The 18,034-nt window shown below is 45.7% G+C and overlaps 1 protein-coding gene across 6 annotated transcripts in view; it reads right to left on the bottom strand.

The window, feature by feature from the left end:
- Positions 1–17,722, bottom strand: part of LOC134340353 (R3H domain-containing protein 2) — a 265,555-nt gene extending 247,833 nt beyond the window's left edge. For 5 of the 6 annotated variants that reach the window (XM_063037499.1, XM_063037500.1, XM_063037502.1 and 2 more), the window contains exon 1: positions 17,450–17,722. The gene's annotated coding sequence lies outside the window, so the exon portion shown is untranslated. Of the gene's footprint in view, positions 1–17,094; positions 17,112–17,449 lie in introns of those variants that run through there. The other variant, XM_063037501.1, reaches the window with a different exon arrangement.
- Positions 17,723–18,034: the final 312 nt, after the last annotated feature.

Genomic DNA, 18,034 nt, shown 5'->3' on the forward strand with positions numbered 1-18,034 from the left:
GTTGACCTGATTTCCAAAGGTATAAAGTTAAAGATGACACATTTCTTTAATATTTTAAGCAAGATTACATTTTTATTTCCATCTTTTACAGTTTCAAAATAACAAATAAGGAAAAGGGCCCAAAACAAAAGTTTGGGCACCCTGCATGGTCAGTACTTAGTAACACCCCCTTTGGGAAGAATCACAGCTTGTAAACTCTTTCTGTAGCCAGCTAAGAGTCTTTCAATTCTTGTTTGGGGGATTTTCGCCCATTCTTCCTTGCAAAAGGCTTCTAGCTCTGTGAGACTCTTGGGCCGTCTTGCATGCACTGCTCTTTTGAGGTCTAGCCACAGATCTTCGATGATGTTTAGGTCGGTGGACTGTGAGGGCCATGGCAAAACCTTCAGCTTGCGCCTCTTGAGGTAGTCCACTGTGGATTTTGAGGTGTGTTTAGGATCATTATCCTATTGTGGAAGCCATCCTCTTTTCATCTTCAGCTTTTTTTTTTACAGACGGTGTGATGTTTGCTTCCAGAGTTTGCTGGTATTTAATTGAATTAATTCTTCCCTCTACCAGTGAAATGTTCCCCATGCCACTGGCTGCAACACAAGCCCAAAGCATGATCGATTCACCCCCATGCTTAACAGTTGGAGGGGGGTCCTTTTCATAAAATTCTGCACCCTTTTTTCTCCAAACATACCTTTGCTCATTGCAGCCAAAAAGTTCTATTTTAACTTCATCAGTCCACAAGGCTGGTTTCCAAAATGCATCAGGCTTGTTTAGCTGTTCCTTTGCAAACTTCTGACGCTGAATCTTGTGGTGAGGACGCAGGAAAGGTTTTCTTCTGATGACTCTTCCATGAAGGTCATATTTGTGCAGGTGTCACTGCACAGTAGAACAGTGCACCACCACTCCACAGAGTCTGCTAAATCTTCCTGAGGGTCTTTTGCAGTTAAACGGGGGTTTTGATTTGCCTTTCTAGCAATCCTAACAGCAGTTCTCTCGGAAAGTTTTCTTGGTCTTCCAGACCTCAACTTGACCTCCACCATTCCTGTTAACTGCCATTTCTTAATTACATTACAAACTGAGGAAACGGCTACCTGAAAACGCTTTGCTAACTTCTTATACCCTTCTCCTGCTTTGTGGGCATCATTTATTTTAATTTTCAGAGTGCTAGGCAGCTGCTTAGAGGAGCCCATGGCTGCTGATTGTTGGGACAAGGTTTGAGGAGTCAGGGTATTTATAAAGCTTTGAAATTTGCATCACCTGGCCTTTCCTAATGATGACTGTGAACATTTATCCTTAACAGTAGTAGTAGTAGTAGGAGTGACCACTGCAGTTCAAATGACTAGGTCATGCCTTCACACTAAAGATATTCTCCACCATGCTATGTATGACCACAGCAAGATCAGCCATTTGGCAACCATCAAGTCTTTCTGATCACCAATCCTGCTATCATTCACCAAGTGAACCAATACCATGATGCCTGCCAATGGAAAGATCTACAATTTTGGTGGATGGACACAAGATAATGATACCTTAAAAGATATGGATTTAAAACCCTGTTCTGGCAGCCCCATTCATGAAACCCAACATGAGTGGTGAAAAGCAGGCTGAAGCATTTAAAATCATCCTCACAGAAACAAGTATTTAGCCAGTTGCATTATATCAAGAAAGAATAAATATATGTAATGCCCTGGTTAAGATTATACTACTAATGTTCTAGGGTATTCCACTGAATGGCTTTCTGTAGAAGCAGTGTGTTCTGCCAGTAGTGTTTGGGTTACTGTTAAAGACAAGGGGTTATGATGTTAATGATTAGGAATGTAGTGTCATCCAATCAGGATGGTGGAATTGGGAGAAGGTTCTAGAGAACACTAGGCAGAGGGGTTTTTTTTGTGATGGACACTGGGGTGGGTCAGTCTTTTCAGCGGGAGATAGGAGAGAGAAGAAGCTCTTGAGAACCGGCCACAAAATTTGATCCAATGGGAATGCACAATTCGATGGAATCCAAGAGAAGAAATCCTACCAGTGATCGGTGAATAGGAGTTGGAGCCATTGGACACATCAGATTTTGGAAGATCTGAGCTCCAATCTTGTGCACATTTGTTTTAATTATGATGGACCCTTTTGTTTTTTTTTCTTTCATCTTTCATAACGGTTTAGTTAAGTTAACATTCATAAATATACTTTCTTCATAATTGTATGCAGTGTATGGTCTGTTATTTCTTGCCAATGGGTGATTGCATGGGGGCAGCAATTACACAGTATTCACACAGCTCGGGGTTCAGGTTGGTAAAACATCCCAACTTCCCGAGTTTGGTGGGACAAAGTCATATCAACCATAGACGTACACAGTCTGTAAAAGGTTTTCTTACCACTGAGTCTGGTGGCTGTTAGCGAGGGACAACTCTGGAGACACCCGGTAAAAAGGGGTTTCATTGTGGGGGCTATCGTCCATGATTGGATTCACTGAATACTATATAATTGCTCTAAGAATTGATTAAATGATTTGTGTGTTTAAACCTGTGTTAAACTATTGACCGGGAAAGTGATTAAGGTACGTGATTATGGACACAGAAGGATTAACCGTTGGTGCAATTCAAAGAGATTACTTGTAACGAAGGTTTGTGTTCTGAACAGGGTGGATATCCGCAGCTCAGATGAATTGTTGATTAGAGTTTTAAGTACCATTAAAGTATTAGGGAAAGTCACTATCATGGAAAGGCAGTTTGACCAAACGGCAAGCAAAGATGTCATTTTAGTTCAGATTAGCAATGACGTGACAGGAGTGGATCTGCCTATTACACTTGGAATACCCAGAGAGGCGGGGCTATGAGCCATCCATACTTTCAAAGAAGAGGGGAGTGTAGGTGAGGGTGTCAAATTGGAAGCAGAGTCTCCCATAGCTGAGGAATGAGGGTAAGGTGTTGTTTGATGTGGACAGCCTAATGAGTCCTTCAGCAAGGGGTGAAAATTCTGAGTTGGTATCGATGATTACATCCCTGGTGGATAAGTGGCAAAGTGGATTGGCGGAAAGTCAAAGTTATCGTAGGCTGAGAATATTCTCGGGAGTGAAGCCCACCCTCGAGGGGGAGGATGAATATGAGACTTGGCTGAATCAGATGCTGGATGAGTGGCAGAACTCCAATAATGTAAAAAGTCAGTTACTGGTAGAGAGTCTAACACATTTTGACACATGGTTCAGGAGAAAGGGAAGAAACTTTCTGCCTACATTTTTCAACTAGAGAGACAGCTGCTTTACTTGCGGCGTAAAGGTGCCATTCAACTGGCTGATGTGAATCAATTAAGGCTGGACCAAGTGGCTAAGCGCGCAGTCACTTTACATGATTGCTTTAAGCCTCCGAATATCTCGTAGGACGTGCCCCCTCCCTCGTTTGTTGAGCTGATCAGAGAAATAAGCCAGAAGGAAAACGCAACGGAGGAACAGGAAGCCTCCGTTAGCAGGGCAGTAGCCCCAGATGCTGAAGCAACCCCTGATGTCACACAGGCTGGAGCTTTACAGTATTTCGTCAAAGATTTTAGAACTGAGGTATCTCGGCTGATAGCGGTGGGTGTTGACACCAAGCATGACAAAGCCAATAGGTAGCTGGACCCACTGATAGGACGTACTAAGCAGAGGGCTGCTACTGAACGGGGTCCCTTGAAAAGGGAAGCAACTGGTATTGTCTGTTATAACCATGGTGAGGAGGGACATTTTAAGTGTGAGTGTGAAGGACAGGAAAACCTTCGGAAAGTGAACCAATAGTTACTTAAACAAAAGGGGAAGTAGGGAAACCTTGGAGAGATCAAGACAACTGCCTGGAGTCTCGGGGGAACCCATCAATGTATCAAGGAACACTCCACAGAGCAAAACCCTATTCCTGAAGGCTTAATGGGACCAAGCTCCATATCCCTACGGATCGAGGGTATTTATGATAGAACCATACTTGATACAGGTTCTCAGGTTACCCTGCTGTACAGATCCTTCTACAACTGGTGTTTGACGCATTTACCATTGGCACCACTCAGTGCTCTAGAGCTTTGGGGTCTTAGTAACTGATGACTACCCATATGATGGCTACTTGTTGTTGAAGCTGGAGTCTTCATAGGCAGATGTTGGCATAGCTGAGGCGCTTGATACACTAGTGTTAGTCTGTCCGAACCTGGTTGAGAAGGATGAAGTTTCAATTCCTGTGGGAACAAATACTCCTATTGTGAGGAAGCTTGTGGGAACCTACATGGAGAGAATTGGAAAGAGTTTTCTGAAAACCTTGTCCATTCACCCAGTGTTCAGAGCTGTTTTTGAGAAAGTGCAAGACCATCCTAGGCCAATGATGAGCACAAATAAGGAACTATGTGGTACACTCAGTCCAAACCCAGCATATTACGGCCTGGGGAAATAGAGGGAAGGGAAACCCAAATTTCCCAGAATGCCTGATGCTTAGGCCCTCCTGGTGGATGCTCTGGAAGACCAAAAAGCGGAGTCATGCTTACCTGCTGGGGTACTGTCATGCCTGAACTGCAGAAACAGTGAGCTGTACAGGTAAACAGGATGACAGTGACTGTTAGGAACACCTCAGAGACAGAAGTCACCCTCAGGCTGGGGATGCCGATGGCACATCTTTTTCCAGTGACTGTAATGTCTAGTTTTCCTGTGAGAAAATCAGGAGGGAGAAAATCTACTGGATCAGGAAAGTTGATGGCCAAGTCGTTCAGCTTTGGTGACTCCCTGGTACCTGGGGGTTGGAAAAGGAGACTGATGGAAAAGATGTTAAAGTTCAAAGATGATTTTTCTACTGACGAGTTTGATGTAGGTTATTCCAAGAGTACTCGCCACACCATCCAGGTGACAGAGGACACCACTTTCAGAGAAAGGTTTCAACGATTATTACCAGCAGAAATGAAGGATGTTCGTCAGCCTCTGCTGAAACTGAAGGAAGCTGGGATCACCACTGAGTCCAGGAGTCCCTATGCATTCCCCAAGTGGTGGTAAGGAAGAATAGGAAGGTACAAACGTGTGTTGACTATTGGACACTGAACCAGCATACAGGCCCTGACCAGTAGACTGTTGTGCAGATCAAGGATGTACTGGCCTGCCTGAGTGGAACAAAATGCTTCAGTGTTTTGGACTTAAGGAGTGGGTTATCAGATACCCATGAGTGAAGCTGACAAAGAGAAGACAGCATTCATATGTCCACTTGAATTTTCAGTTTGAAAGAATGCTCCTGGACACATCAGGAACACCAGCTACTTTCCAACATGTCATGGAGAAGACTGTTGGGGGACATGAACTTACTTGAGGTACTGGTGTACTTGGATGATTTCATAGTGTTCAGTCCACCCTGGAAGAGCAAATCGAGGCTACTGAAGGTGCTGGGCTGCCTGAAAGCTGAAGGGTTAAAACTATCATTGGACAAGTGCCAGTTCTGCAAGACATCTGTCAACTATATTGGGCAGATAGCTACTCCATTCCATGAGACTACGGATAGATAGTCCAAGATAAAGGCAGTGACCACATGGCCAAGGCCCAAGTATGTGACTGCTCTATATTCATTCCTTGGATTTGTAGGTACTACCAGACATTCGTGAAGGACTATTCCCAAGTAAGCCACCCTTTTAACCAGCTTCTGTGTGGTTACCTTCCCTTGGGGAAGAAAGGAAGGAGGATGAAAAGAGAAGATGGTAAAGTTTATCTCAGCCCTTCAGAGTAAGATAGGATGCAAAATGTGAAGAGGCCTTCCAGTTGCTGAAGGAGCTGTTGACTAAAGCACCTGTGTTGGCTTTTGCAAACTGCCAACATATTGCATACAGACGCCAGCTGAGAGGGTTCTATATCAGGATCAGGGCGCAGGGTTGATACCTGTCATATTTCTCAGCCGGAATCTGTCACTCTCCAAGCAAGACTACCCTTGGCACAAATCCGAATTTTTGGCATTGACATGGGCTGGTGGATAAGTTGAGTGATTATATGGTGCCAAGTTCAAGGTGAGGACTGACAACAATCCATTGACTTATATGCTGACCTCAGCAAAATTGGATGCAACAGGTCATCATTGGTTGGCAGCGTTGCCTGCCTATGATTTCAGCCTGAAACACTGACCGGGGAGCCGGAGCATTGATGCGGATGCACTGTCCCCAACGTTCGCATGAAGAGCTGGAAATGAACGGAGAATGGGAGAGTATTCCTGCAACTGGAGAACTGGAGTTAAAGCAATGCGCCAGTTTTCTACCACGGGGAAATCAGAGGCAAGGCTATGACAGGATAGAGCTGTGGATCATTTGGGAGCTACTGGCTGCGCCATTCCACAGGCTTACTGTAACTTGACCACTCTGAACACGAAACAGTTGCCTGCGTTGAGTCCTGGGATGTGGCGGCAGCTCAACGAGAAGACCCCTGTGTAGGTACTGTTTGGTCAGCTGTTGCAGAAGGGGATATGGCCCAAGTTGAAAAGATGAAACACCCTGCCACACCTCCACTGTTGAGTGAATGGAACAAACTGCAGTAGAGGAACTAGGTTCTTTACAGGGTCATATCTTCTAGAGACAGGCCTCACTGTTCCCAGTTGGTTTTGCCTGAGAAGCATTGGAGGATTGTATAGAAGTCACTTCATGATGATTCATGTCATTTGGGGTTTGACAAGACCTATGGATTGGTCCAAGGTCGGTTCTACCGGCCCCGAATGAAGCCCGAGGTCGGAGAGTACTGAAAGTCGTGCATTCGATGTATTCGGAGGAAGACACTGCCTACAAGGGTCGCTCCCTTATCCCATTTACAGAGCATGGGGCTATTTGATCTAGTATATATGGATTTCCTCTCCATTGAGCCTGATTCCAACAACACTGCGAATGTCTTGGATATTACTGATCACTGCACCAGATATGCTCAAGCCTTCCCTACAAATGATCAGAGGGCATCCACCGTGGCCAAAGTGTTATGGGAAAAGTATTTTGTTCATTATGACCTTCCAAGATGGATACACAGCGATCAGGGAAGGGATTTTGAGAGTAGGCTCCTACACGAGTTACTGGGCATGTTTGGAGTCAAGCAGTCGAAGAATACGCCTCATTACCCTCAGGGTGATCTCCAGCCTGAGAGGTTCCATCGGACATTGCTAGACATACTCGGAACCCTGGATATCCCTGGATATTAGTAAGAACAAATGGAGCTAGCATATTGGGCATCTGGTCCACTGCTACAACTCTACAGAGTGAAGCTACTGGACACTCGCCATACTATTTGATGCTCAGGCGTGAAGTGAGATTGCCTGTAGACCTGTTTTGGGACTGGAGGGGAAGACTTGCCACAGAGGACATATCTTAAGTACATGTCTGACATGAGGAAGGAGTTGCAAAAGGATTATGAATTAGCAGAGGTCTCTGCTGCCAAGCAGAATCACGGAAACAAGAGGATGTATGACAAAAGATTAAGTTCTCCCAACAAACACACATCAAAGTTGCTGGTGAACGCAACAGGCCAGGCAACATCTCCAGGAAGAGGTACAGTCGACGTTTCAGGCCGAAACCCTTCTTCAGGACCAACTGAAGAAAGAGCTAATAAGAGGTTTAAAAGTGAGAGGGGGAGAGGGAGATCGAAAATGATAGGAGAAGGCAGGAGGGGGGGGATGGAGCCAAGAGCTGGACAGGTGATTGGCAAAAGGGGTATGAGAGGATCATGGGACAGGAGGCCCAGGGAGAAGGAAAAGGCCGGGGGGGGGAGCCCAGAGGATGGGCAAGGGGTATAGTCAGAGGGAGAAAAAGGAGAGTGAGAGAAAGAATGTGTGTATATAAGTAACGGATGGGGCACAAGGGGGAGGTGGGGCATTAGCGGAAGTTAGAGAAGTCAATGTTCATGCCATCAGGTTGGAGGCTACCCAGACCGAATACAAGGTGTTATTCCTCCAACCTGAGTGTGGCTTCATCTTTACAGTAGAGGAGGCCGTGGATAGACATGTCAGAATGGGAATGGGATGTGGAATTAAAATGTGTGGCCACTGGGAGATCCTGCTTTCTCTGGCGGACAGAGCGTAGGTGTTCAGCAAAACGATCTCCCCGTCTGCGTCGGGTCTCGCCAATATATAGAAGGCCACATTGGGAGCACCGGACGCAGTATATCACCCCAGCTGACTCACAGGTGAAGTATCGCCTCACCTGGAAGGACTGTCTGGGGCCCTGAATGGTGGTAAGGGAGGAAGTGTAAGGGCATGTGTAGCACTTGTTCCGCTTCCAAGGATAAGTGCCAGGAGGGAGATCAGTGGGGAGGGATGGGGGGGGACGAATGGACAAGGGAGTCGCGTAGGGAGCGATCCTTGCGGAAAGCAGCGAGGTGGGGGAGGGAAAGATGTGTTTAGTGGTGGGATCCCGTTGGAGGTGGGGGAAGTTACAGAGAATAATATGTTGGACCCGGAGGCTGGTGGGGGTGGTAGGTGAGGACCGGGGAACCCTATTCCTAGTGGGGTGGTGGGAGGACGGAGTGAGAGCAGATGTGCATGAAATGGGGGAGATGCATTTGAGAGCAGAGTTGATGGTGGAGGAAGGGAAGCCCCTTTCTTTAAGAAAGGAGGACATCTCCCTCGTCCTGGAATGAGAAGCCTCATCCTGAGAGCAGATGCGGCGGAGACGGAGGAATTGCGAGAAGGGGATGGCAATTTTGCAAGAGACAGGGTGAGAAGAGGAATAGTCCAGATAGCTGTGAGAGTCAGTAGGCTTATAGTAGACATCAGTAGATAAGCTGTCTCCAGAGATAGAGACAGAAAGATCTAGAAAGGGGAGGGAGGTGTCGGAAATGGACCAGGTAAACTTGAGGGCAGGGTGAGAGTTGGAGGCAAAGTTAATAAAGTCAACGAGCTCAGCAAGCGTGCAGGAAGCAACGCCAATGCAGTCGTCGGCGAAGCAAAGGAAAAGTGGGGGACAGATACCAGAACAGATTTGGATCATGGATTGTTCCACAAAGCCAACAAAAAGGCAGGCATAGCTAGGACCCATAGGGGTGCCCATAGCTACACCTTTAGTTTGGAGGAAGTGGGAGGAGCCAAAGGAGAAATTATTAAGAGTAAGGACTAATTCTGCTAGACGGAGCAGAGTGCTGGTAGAGGGGAACTGGTTAGGTCTGGGATCCAAAAAGAAGTGGAGAGCTTCTCCCAACTGATGCCTTGAGACAGAGTTCTAATAAGGAATTTGGGGCTACCAGGGAAGCATAAGCTGGCTGATCGCTGGGTGGCTACGCCTTCCATAGTAGAGGGTCAGATGCCAAATGTGTAGTTTTCCAGGTGAAGCCAGAAGATAGGAATGGGCCTGTCAAAATTCTCCATCAGAACGACTTTTTACCTCGAGGACAGGAGGTACGTGTTGACCCAGAGCCTGACATGGACTCTTACACTTAGTAGGAGGGATCTGCGCTGAAGTGGGAGAACAGAAAGACAATCGATGGAGAGATCTGAACGGGACCTAACCGTTGAATGCTATACAGACTCAGAGAACGAGGAAATGGGGCTGTGGTATACGTTACCTTATGCAAACTCCCCAATAATTGATGGAGATTCCTGAAACTCCCCTCACCGACTCAGATGTAGCAGGGGGAACTAGCAATGGACAGGCAGACTTGCAGCTGAACAATGAAGGGAAGCTGGACTCCAAAGTAATTGGGGATGAAGCTGAGCTCAGTCAAGTGGCAAGGGGACCTCAGTTGCTGGAAGGCATGAGTAATGGACAGGGGGAGGCACCTCCAAGTAGGCAGGAAAGATCCCAAGGAGTGTCTGAAACTGAAGCGGAAGGTGAGATAAGGAGGTTTCAAAGTCAGGAAACCCCCAGATAGGCTGGTCTATGATGCACTGGGAGAACAGAGTGTTGTGTATATCCCCCAAGTGGAATATGTCACTACCACTTACAAATAGATTGGAGATCATGACATCACAAAATTCCTGAGAAAACCGTTATTAATGATGGGTTGGTAAATTTCAAAGTCACGAGGACATTACTATTTTTGGTAGGAGGACAGAGTGTAACGTCCTGATTAAGATTTTACTGCTAACTCTAGGGTAATTCATTTAATGGTTTTCTGTAGAAACAGTGTGTTCTGCCATTAGTGTTTGGGTTACTGTTAAAGACAAGGGGTTGTGACGTTCATGCTTAGGAATGTAGTGTCATCCAATCAGGATGGTGGAATTGGGAGAAGGTTCTAGAGAACACTGGGCAGAGAGCTTTTTAGCGACGGACACTGGGGTGGGTCAACATCTTTTCAGCGGAAATGGAAAGAGAAGAAGCTCGAGAGAACCAGCCATAGGATTCGATCCAATGGGAATACTCGATTCGATGGAGTCCAAGAGACAGTGATCAGCAGGTTTGCAAACGCTATTGGACATCTCCCAGTGGCCACACATTTTAATTCCACATCCCATTCCCATTCTGATATATCTATCCACGGCCTCCTCTACTGTCAAGATGAAGCCACACTCAGGTTGGAGAAACAACACCTTGTACTCCATTTGCCTCCAACCTGATGGCATGAACATTGACTTCTCTAACTTCCAGTAATGCCCCACCTCCCCTTCATACCCCATCCATTATTTATTAATTTTTCTCTCTCTCCCTCTCTCTCCCCTTTTTCTCCCTCTGTCCCTCTCACTATACTCCTTGCCCATCCTCTGGGGTCCCCCCCTCCCCCTTTCTTTCTCCCTAGGTCTCCCATCCCATGATCCTCTCATATCCCTTTTGCCAATCAACTTTCCAACTCTTAGCTCCATCCCTCCCCCTCCTGTCTTCTCCTATCATTTTGGATCTCCCCTCCCCCTCTCAAATCTCTTACCATCTCTTCTTTCAGTTAGTCCTGACGAAGGGTCTCGGCCCGAAACGTCGACTGTACCTCTTCCTATAGATGCTGCCTGGCCTGCTGCGTTCACCAGCAATTTTTGTATGTGTTGGGGAGAGTTTAAACTAGGACTGCTGGGGGGTGGGAACCAAACTGGCGAGATGGAGGAAGAGGGGGTTGGCTCACAAATAGAGAAAGCTTGGAGACAGTGCAAGAGGGAGGACAGGCAGGTGATAGAGAAGGGACACACTCAAACCGATGGTTTGAGATGTGTCTATTTTAATGCAAGGAATATTATGAACAAAGCGGATGAGCTTAGAGCCTGGATCAGTACTTGGAGCTATGATATTGTGGCCATTACAGAGACTAGGATGGCTCAGGGCCAGGAATGGTTACTTTGAGTGCCAGGCCTTAGATGTTTCAGAAAGGACAGGGAAGGAGGCAAAAGAGGTGGGGGGGCATGGCACTTGATCAGAGATAAGTGTCACAGCTGCAGAAAAGGAGGAAGACATGGAGAGATTGTCTACGGAGTCTCAGTGGGTGGAAATTAGGAACAGGAAGGGGTCAATAACTCGACTGGGTGATTTTTTATAGATCACCCAATAGTAACAGGGACAGCGAGGAGCAGATAAGGAAACAGATTCTGGAAAGGTGTAATAATAACACGGTTGTCATGGTGGGAGATTTTAATTTCCCAAATATCGATCAGCATGTCCCTGGAGCGAAGGATTTAGATGAGGAGGAGTTTGTTAGGTATGTTCAGGAAGGTTTCTTGACACAATATGTAAGGCTGTACTTGATCTGGTATTGGAAAATGAACCTGGTCAGGTGTCAGATCTCTCACTGGGAGAGCATTTTGGAGATAGTGATCACAATTCTATCTTCTTTACCATAGCATTGGAGAGGAATAGGAACAGACAAGTTAAGAAAGTGTTTACTTGGAGTAAGGGGATATATGAGGCTATCAGGCAGGAACTTGGAAGCATAAATTGGAAACAGATGTTCTCAGGGAAATGTACAGAAGAAATGTGGCAAATGTTCAAAGGATATTTGCGTGGAGTTTTGCACAGGTACGTTCCAATGAGACAGGGAAAGGATGGTAGGATAAAGGAACTGTGGTGTACAAAGGCTGTTGTAAATCTAATCAAGAAGAAAAGCATATGAAAGGTTCAAAAAACTAGGTAATGATAGAGATTTAATAGATTATATGGCTAGCGGGAAGGAGCTTAAAAATGAAACTAGGAGAGCCATAAGGGGCCATAAGAAGACCTTGGCGGACAGGATTAAGGAAAACCCCAAGGCATTCTACAAGTATGTGAAGAGCAAACGATAAGACGTGAGAGGATAGGATCAATCAAGTGTGACAGTGGAAAAATGTGTATGGAACCAGATGAGACAGCAAAGGTATTTAATGAGTACTTTGCTTCAGTATTCACTACGGAAAAGGATCTTGGCGATTGTAGGGATGACTTGCAGTGGACTGAAAAGCTTGAGAATGTAGATATTAAAAAAGGGGATGTGCTGGAGCTTTTGGAAAGCATCAAGTTGGATAAGTCATTGGGACCGGACGAGATGTATCCCAGGCAACTGTGGAAGGCAAGGGAGGAGATTGCTCAGCCTCTGGCAATGATCTTTTCATCATCAATGGGGACGGGAGAGGTTCCAGAGGACTGGAGGATTGTGGATGTTGTTCCCTTATTCAAGAAAGGGCATAGAGATAGGCCAGGAAATTATAAACCAGTGAGTCTTACTTCAGCGGTTGGTAAGTTGATGGAGAAGATCCTGAGAAGCAGGATTTATTAACATTTGGAGAGGTATAATATGGCTTTGTCAAGGGCAGGTCGCGCCTTACGAGCCTGATTGAATTTTTTTGAGGATGTGACTAAACAAATTAGTGAAGATAACGCAGTAGATGTAGTGTACATGGATTTCAGCAAGGCATTGACAAGGTACCCCATGCAAGGCTTATTCAGAAAGTAAGGAGGCATGGGATCCAAGGGGACATTGCTTTGTAGATCCAGAACTAGCTTGCCCACAGAAGGCAAAGAGTGCTTGTAGACGGGTCGTATTCTGCATGGAGGTCAGTCACCAGTGGTGTGCCTCAGGGATCAGTTCTGGGACCCCTACTCTTCGTGATTTTTATAAATGACCTGGATAAGGAAGTGGAGGGATGAGTTAGCAAATTTGCTGATGACACAAAGGTTGGAAGTGCTGTGGATAGTGTGGAGGGCTGTCAGAGGTTACAGCGGGATATTGATAGGATGCAAAACTGGGCTGAGAAATGGCAGAAGGAGTTCAACCAGATAAGTGTAAGGTGGTTCATTTTGGTAGGTCAAATATAATGGCAGAATATAGTATTAATGTTAAGACTCTTGGCAGTGTAGAGGATCAGAGGGATCTTGGGGCCCGAGTCCATAGGACGCTCAAAGCTGCTGCGCAGGATGACTCTGTGGTTAAGAAAGCATACAGTGTATTGGCCTTCATCAATCACAAGATTGATTTTAGGAGCCAAGAGGTAATGTTGCAGCTATATAGGACCCTGGTCAGACCCCACTTGGAGTACTCTGCTCAGTTCTGGTTGCCTCACTACAGGAAGGATGTGGAAACCATAGAAAGGGTGCAGAGGAGATTTACAAGGATGTTGCCTGAATTGGGGAGCATGCCTTATGCGAATAGGTTGAGTGAACTCGGCTTTCTTTCCTTGGAGCGATGGAGGATGAGAGGTGACTTGATAGAGGCGTATAAGATGATGAGAGGCATTGATCGTGTGGATAGTCAGAGGCTTTTTCCCAGGGCTGAAATGGCTAACACGAGAGGGCACAGTTTTATAGTGCTTGGAAGTAGGTACAGAGGAGATGTCAGGGGTAAGTTTTTTAAGCAGAGAGTGATGAGTGCGTGGAATGGGCTGCCGGCGACGGTGGTGGAGGCAGATACGATAGGGTCTTCTAAGAGACTCCTGGACAGGTTCTTGGAGCTCAGAAAAATAGGGGGCTATGGGTAACCCTAGGTAATTTCTAAGGTAAGGACATGTTTGGCACAGCTTTGTGAGCCAAAGGGCCTGTATTGTACTGTAGGTTTTCTATGTTTCCACATTTCTATCAGCTTTTGGAAGATTTGAGCTCCAACATTGTGCACATTTGACTGTTTTAATTATGATGGGCCCTTTTGTTTTTTGTCATTCTTCTTTAATAACAGTTTGGTTAACATTGATAAATATACTTCCATTATAATTGTATGCAGTGTAAGTCTGTTGTTTCTTGTCGGCAGCCGATTGCAGGGGGGCAGTAAGTTACACAGTATTCACACCGATCGGGGTTCAGGTGGGCGAGACATCCCAATCTCATGGGTTTGGTGGGACCCAAGACAAACGGAGTCTGGAAAAGATGGTTTTTTCACTGCTGAGTCCAGTAGCTGTTAGTGAGGAGCTAACAAGCCACATCTCTTGAGACGCCCAGTAAAAAGGGGTTTCAAAAAAAAAAATGAAAAAAAACAAGTGTTGAAAACATGTTCAAGACTTGCCGTACATTTACCCAAACTGTTCCAGAATCACAAAAACACTAGATTCAACCCAACAATTCAGGTCCTACCCTCAAAATATGACACATTCAATTCAGCTAATTACAGCCCCTGCATACTTTCAAAAGTAATGGAAGATGTCCTTTAACAAATACTATTCACTGATAACCTGCATATTGATTTGTTTTTAAATTTGGGCTTAGCATGACCACCATATTCCTGACCTCATTAGAACCTCAACCCAGGCCTTCAGAAGTAAACTGAGAGTAATGATCCTTAAAATTAAATAGTAATTCACCAAATGTAATATCAAGGAGGCCTATTAAAACAAAGTCAACAGTTCCAATGGCTGAAACCATATTTTATACAATGAATGATAGCTGTGGGAGGTCAAGAAATGGAGATTCTGATCATTCCAAATGTACAATCCGATTTGCAGCTCCTCAGAACATAAAGCAATCCAGGTCTGCATGCAGCAAGGCATGGGCTGATGCAATTCACACTACACCACAAATGATAATCTTCAACGGGAGGGGGAGAGGGGGAGAGGGGGAGAGGGGGAGAGGGGGAGAGGGGGAGAGGGGGAGAGGGGGAGAGGGGGAGAGGGGGAGAGGGGGAGAGGGGGAGAGGGGGAGAGGGGGAGAGGGGGAGAGGGGGAGAGGGGGAGAGGGGGAGAGGGGGAGAGGGGGAGAGGGGGAGAGGGGGAGAGGGGGAGAGGGGGAGAGGGGGAGAGGGGGAGAGGGGGAGAGGGGGAGAGGGACTAACTAAATCCAACTGCATTAATATCCTGGAAGTCACCGATGATCAGAAAATCAGATGGAACAGTTACATAAATACTGCCACAACAAGACCAGGTCATATGAATAGAGGAAGTCAAAGCCAGAGTAGGCTACTCAGCCCCACAAGCCTGTTATAGCATTCCAATAAAATCAGAACTGATTTGACTGTAACAGTAATACTGCACTCCCACCTACCCACAGAAAACTTTCATTTCCCCTGCTTATCAAGGATTTATTTCTGCCTTAATGTACAAAGACTCACCTTTCACCACTAAGTGAGGGAATGCCAAACTTACCATCCTCAGAGGATATAAATCCACTTCATATGTCTTAGATGAGCAACTCTTTATTTTTAAACAGTGAGCCATAATTCTAGATTCTCTCACAAGGGGAACATCCTCGCCACATACATTTTGTCAAGGTCAGAGCTGGTATTAAGTGACTTACTTTCTGATGCCCTGAAGCCTTTCCAGTACCTATAATGACATATGTCAAGAGTGTCTATACTGCTCTCATAACATTCCAAGTTTAATGCCATTCAAACTTCACCTGATTGGCATACTCTGTCCTTCCACCAGCTGTGCACAGTTGCTGTATGTACCATCTTCAAAATGCAGTCTATCTACTCAGCAATGCTTGTTGAAACATTTCAAACCTATGACTTTCACTCTTAGAAGGGTGACAGGCAAATAGAAACTCCACTACCTGCCAACATAACTCCAAGCCACAAGATGCTGATTTGAAAACAGATTCCTTCATTATTGTCGCACTTAGATCTTTAAAATCCTTTTTTTCCCAGATTTGTGGGATTACACTAGACACCTCAACAGTTCGCCACCACCTCGAAAGGAAACAACTGGTAGTCTTGTTAGTGATGCTACATGCTGTCAATGCATAAAAGAAGAACAGAATACTCAATAACAGGTCAAGTCACCATAGCCCACCAAACCCAAAACCAGCTCTCCTCTCACAAAAGTGCATTTTGCTGGCTGATCCTGTATCTTGCATTCAGAGTGACCCTTCTGGAGCATTGCTCAATACTCCAAAAATGCTACACATCTTGCATGCCGTAACACAAAAAACTATTTGTTGTCACTGAGGATGAAACAGCCACGAGACCCCACAATGTTATCCACAATAAACAGAAAAAGGCCAAAGCTTTTAAGAAGAAAAACGCAAAGAATACAGCATCGCAGTGCTACAAAATATCACAGCCAGAAGTGCTTATACTTGAGAGTATTTACAAAGATTCAGCACATTCAGTTTACATACCAAAACATTACAAGACAAAAAGTGTGGTATCGTGTCTGAAATGGCCACTCTGAAACAAGCCTTTTACACTGCACTTTAAGACTGAACCAAAATTTACCTTTCAACATTCATGGAAAAAACTCCTGACCAATCATATCACCACCATTCAATAAATTTTGCTTTATCCAAATTGTTATAAATAAGTTTGATGCTTTTTTCCTCCATTGCATTTTTGATTACACTTCAAAAATAATTGCAACATTAGCTGTAAAATGTTTCTAGAGATTCAAAGGAAATGAAATTGCATTAGAAATGCAATCTTTTAATCAGACTAGCCATGTCTCAGATCCTCCCTGACTTTAGGATCAATGGAACTTTAAAGAACCATCCCTGGCCATTCTATTTCAAGGCAAGGCCGCACATTAAGTCATTGGCAAATAAAAGTTGCTTGGTCAAGGTCTACCTAGTTTGTGTGCTACCTTCCTCCCAGTAATCACATGGAGTTGTTGACTAATCACACCAGACAAAGCTCTTATTATTCCAGGGAAAGGAAAGGCAAGGCTTGCTTACAGTACTCCGATCCTTTGCGGGGATGGTGGGGGGACGATTCTAGGTGATGGAAGCAGACAGGCTTTTAGCAGGGACATTTTAGGTTTCATGATGCCATGTTCTTAAGCAGGTCCAGCATGACACCCACTAGGCAAACACACATGGCTAATAACACACGTACACTGAACACATTAATGTACATCACAAACTTACCCTTCCTACCCTCTAGATGTCAAGCCAAACCTTAGGAAGGTCTTGGTGTTCGAAAGACATCATTAATGTATGGTGAGATTACACCCTGGTGTACAATCAGATTATTCCAGTCTCTGGCATAAAACAACGTAAAACAATATAAACCAGGAAAACGTGACCTGCAACGAAGACACCTGGAACGACACGGACTAAAACTTCATTTGACTGAGTCACGTGTAACATGCTCCCGGGCTTTTGCCATGTGCCCCTGGAGCCCTGACCATTTGCCCTCACCCACTAGGGCCCAACCGGCCGCCGTTGCGCTAGTCCCCGCCCCCCTCCACTCCCCCCCCCCACCCCCCGGCCTCCCACTTACCGCCTCACAACTCGCCCTCAGGCCGACGCCTCAGGAACTCCGCGTTCGGTGCTCACACCACGAAACGACCGTTGCGACTGGGGGTGGAGGGGAGGGGGTTGGGGAAACCAAGCTTCGCTTTCCGAGGAGTGAGAGAGAGAGAGAGAGAGGGGGGGAGGGGAAAGGAAGAAAACACAAAGAAGGAAATGAGAAAGAAACCAAACGGCGGAGAAATAAAAAGAGAAAAGAAAGAAAATAATCTCGCCGGCTCCGGCGCCTGCGTGCTGCGTCACACCTTCCTGCCCACTCAGTGACGTCAACAGGTGCTCCGTACTAGTGACGTTACTGATTTCTGCGTCGAGTTCGTCAACCCCTGAATTGCTCTGCCTGATAGCGTGTGCAGAATGTAGCGGTACACGCTACCTTTCCTAATCGGTTCCCTTTCTCTTTTAGAGACTTCAGATGACTTGCTCTGGGAAGTATAGATTCGTGTTGTGAGTTTCTACCAGGACCTCCCTTAGGCATAGAGACCGCCTTCTTCCAGAGGCAGTGTACAGTGCATGTGTAAACCAAAAGGAAAGTTGCTAGCTTCCCACCCGCTGAGTT

This window comes from Mobula hypostoma, chromosome X1 (assembly GCF_963921235.1).
Source record: "Mobula hypostoma chromosome X1, sMobHyp1.1, whole genome shotgun sequence".
Lineage (NCBI taxonomy): Eukaryota > Metazoa > Chordata > Chondrichthyes > Myliobatiformes > Myliobatidae > Mobula > Mobula hypostoma.